We start from the raw sequence: 4,295 nt of genomic DNA, 5'->3' as shown, positions 1-4,295 counted from the left end.
TGTGTGTGTGTGTGTGTGTGTGTGTGTGTGCATGTTGCTACTGACATCAATAAAGGGAAAATATAGTTAAGTAAATGGAGCTGGAAAAATTGGTTATTTATATGGAAAAAAATGAAAATGGATTTCCTACTTCTTACCATACACAAAAATGAAATCCAGATGGATTAAGAACTTAAATGTCAAGAGTAAAACTTTAAAACTTTTAGAATTAAATATAAGGGAGCTGCTTTATGACCCCAGGCCAGAGAAACAGTTCTTCAGCATGACACAGAAAGTGCCAAACACAACAAAAAGAATCACTCATTTGATTTTATTAGTTTTTCTTTAAAGGATCTTATTCACCAAATGACATCTTAAATAAAGCAAAAGATACACCACACACTGGAGGGGGACTGCAACTTAAAATCTACAGAAGATTAGTGTCAAGGATGACTGACACACACACACACACACACACACACACACACACACACACACACAATAGCAGAAAGTACCACTTCAAAAATCAGTTTAAAAATAAGAAAAAAAGGGCAAACTTTCTGTGATCAAAAAATAAAAGGGGAAAGGGGATTTATATAATCTAAATTTTATAAGTTTACATATATATGTGATATATTTATGTGTGCATCCATTCACATAAGTACATGTATATATATGTGTGTGTATATTTGTGCATATCTATCTATAACATATATATGCATACATATAGATATATAATTATATACATACATGCACACATGCATATACATTTTAAATGGATTTTTGTGGTTCTCCCCATGAAAGTTATGCGCCCTCTAACTAAAACCCAGTGCCAAGCATGGAAAATCTCCCTTCAAGGTGTTGGTTGGTGGAACACAAAAGTCTCTCCCCAAACAATGTAGGCTATTGCCACTGTCCTGGGTTGCTTCCTAGAATGTGATGGTGAGATCCTGTTGCTGAAGACACAACTTTGGACACAGGACCTGGAAGAAGAATACAGCTGGATTGCTTTGGAAGGCTCTTCCTCCTCTCTGAGAACGAGATCCCATAGTATCAGAAGGCAGTTTGCAAGATGCCAAGGTAGAGAAGCAACCAAGACTCCTGCCCAGCTCTAAAGCCTATGAACCACAACTGTGACTTGTCAGGCAGGGTAGCTACAGTGGCGCAAGAGCGGCACTTACATCTGGAGGGTAAGCAATGGGTGTCGACTTGGACTCAGGCCATTCATGCTCAGCACTGTAAACCTACTCAACTATCTGTGACTGGGGAGGTAATGGATCTTAGAGGAGAAACACATTCTTACACCGATATAATTCCTAACTGCATCCCCAATACTTGCCCTTAGACCCACAAATAAACCGGGTTCTCCCTCTCCATCAGAAAAGCTTCTTTTTGCAGCTAATGTAGATTATTATCGAAATCCTGAACTGGTCAAAATGCAGAGAGTAGGTGGCAGTGAGTGCCCAGCGCCAGCTCAGACATCTTCACTACAATTCGTACAAATCATGGGGGACGAGGCTGAAAAGTCAGAAGAGCCAGAGACCTAGGTACCTGATCCAAGATCATGTCACTCGACGTCGGAGGAAAATCATCTGTCCACAAATCACCAGAAATACGGTCACCTAAATGAAACCAGCATGACAATAATCCCAGCTGGCATAGCAACGTCGCCAGGAGAAATTCCACATCTCCACGTGGTCCCACATCTAGCTCACGAGCTCAAAGCTGGACCCTGGCTGCTGAGTGAGGGACAATCAATTTTGTTCAGGGACAAGTTCTCCCATAGTTTGTCCTGTTAAGTGCTTAGGGACATTAGAGATACACTACATGGACTCAGTAGATGTACACATAATATGCACACTAATAGTAATAATTAAAGAGGAGATCATGAATTTGGGAGGAAGGGGTAGAACATGTTAAGCATTGAGTAAAGGGTGTTAGTGATGTAGATGAAGTGCTTGTGTGTGAAGTGCACATATAATTATTTTTAAAAGAAAAGACAACAAAATACAAGAGCAAGCATTTCGTGTAAGAAGAAATGTTTCTGGGTAGCAGACATGGCCAGACATTCAGAGTCTCAGTTTAAGGAACTAAAAACCAAGAGAGAACAAAAGGCTGTATTAAACTGATTTAGCTAATAAGATTTAAAATTCTGATGATATGAACTGTTGGGAATGATGGATCAATGAACGCTTTCCCATGTTGCTAGTTGTACGAATCACATGGGGGAACTCTGGAGTATCCTCTGTGTGATTGCAAAGCCATTATGCTTGTTGAACTGCTAACATACACAAAACAGCCTTCAAGAGGCTCCTTCAGAAGACACCCCATGAACCCCCAAACTGTAAATCCTTCCTCCACAATGGTGACTGAATGAAAATGCACACTGACAATGGGCTATGAAGAACGAAAGGACACTTGTTAAAGAACACAAATTAAACTTTGCAAATTCACACTGGGTGAAAAAAAAACAAGGAATAATGTTCAGACTGAAATTTGTAAATATACAACAGTGAAGGGCACACAGCTCAGGCTAATGAGCAGAAACATGGGCAAAAGTGAGCAGGGAAGCCGGGTTCCTCCACATCTTTGATTAGGTCATGGTTCACAGGAGTTCCATATGTTAACGAATGACTAAGTAGATAGCAGAGGACCATGGCGTATCAGTAACCACTGTTTGTAGAGAATTCAACACAGAATATTTGAGATCCCAGAGAAACAGAATAGATAGGAACGCGGAAACACCACCAGGTAAGTCAGCAGTGACACAGGCGTCAGGACCTTTGAGAGTCTCACCAAGGGCCAGTGTGAGGAGTCAGCAGACACATGTGATCCCACAAGGAGCACTGCATATGTTATGTGACATCATTGCACAGGATCTGCACAAGACCTGAACTCAAGTGCACATACACAGACACATACTCATAATTTAAAATAATAAAAATAAACTCTAAAGGAAATACAATAAGACATTTAAAATGTGAGTTAGTATTTGATGAGTTTATTGGAGTTTTTTTTTTTATATTCTTGACTAGAATATTGTTCTAGTATTAGTTTTTCTTGGGCGTAATCTTTTTAGAATGTTAGCCAAAGAGGACAAAAATGCACAAGTGGTCATTGTTCCACTTACTGTCTGTCATTGTGGCTGTTGTAGTGCCAGGTCTTTATTTAAATTAGGCCCCACACATGCTGGGAATTGGTATGCCACGCCATACTGCCTATGTGGATTAAGGGGAAAAAAAAAATACACCAGGGCTGATAAGGTTACCTATTAGTGGGATTACAGACCAATTTCAATTTCTTTCCATGATTTTCAATTTCCCAACATAGGACATCTGATGGTAATAATGTTGTTGGAAAAACATGGTTATTAAACGTGTTTCATCTAATCCTCATTTTTGTCTACAGATGTCCCCGTGCTCTCAGAATCAACATCGAATGAAGATGTGTCAAAGACCTTCACATCCTCATGATGCACCAGGGAACTAGATATGGCGGTGTTTTTCCCAGACTCCGTGATTTCTCTCAGCCGTGTACCCCTCTCACATGGCTTGGCAGCACAGCTAGAAGCCTTAGGAGAATTTTTTCTTCTTTCTCTCCCTTGAGGACCTGAGTAACAAACCCTCAGAGAACCCTCCTGCCGGCAGAGAAATGGAAAACCACTCAAAGCCTTACAAAAGGGTGCCATGGGAACGGGCCATGAGATACCAGGGGACTGTCTGGAACCCAGAAGAAGGTATTTTATCTGACCTTGAAATTGATGCTTTTCATTGAAATGATTTGAAAACACCACTTTCCCTTGAGCAAAAGCTAAAACGGGACAATGGGCGATGTGGTTTTCCTGTGTATATTTTTACAGTGCGCATCTGGAAAGAAGCTATTATAGCTGTCTGTGGATGGGATTGGTCGAGGGGCCAAACAGATCCCAGACTCTCCCGACTCATGGAACAGTCAGAGCAGAGGCCCTCGTTGTACTCTAGGATGGCTGAAGATCCCACGGAGAACCTGGTGTCTAAACAAATCCCCCCTCAAAGATCAGAAAGCAAAATTTCCATCACTGTGGAAGTCTTATGGTTAAAATTACATGTAACACTGAGTACAGGTCAAAGCGTAAGATCCTAGTGTCTTAAACCAAACCTTCTCTGAATATTCTAAAAAAACCCCAAAACACTGCTTATCTACACTGCTTTCCCCAGGAGAGCCTTCTTCCCTTGCCTTCTGAAATTTCAAACTGCTGCCACACAAAATTTGCTAAACAATTTGAATATAAACAGTCTTTTTTTTTTTTTTTTTTTTTTTTTTTTTTTTTTTTTTTT

This window comes from Mus pahari, chromosome 8 (assembly GCF_900095145.1).
Source record: "Mus pahari chromosome 8, PAHARI_EIJ_v1.1, whole genome shotgun sequence".
NCBI classification, from domain to species: Eukaryota; Metazoa; Chordata; class Mammalia; order Rodentia; family Muridae; genus Mus; species Mus pahari.
Note: the sequence above shows the minus strand (reverse complement) of the source record.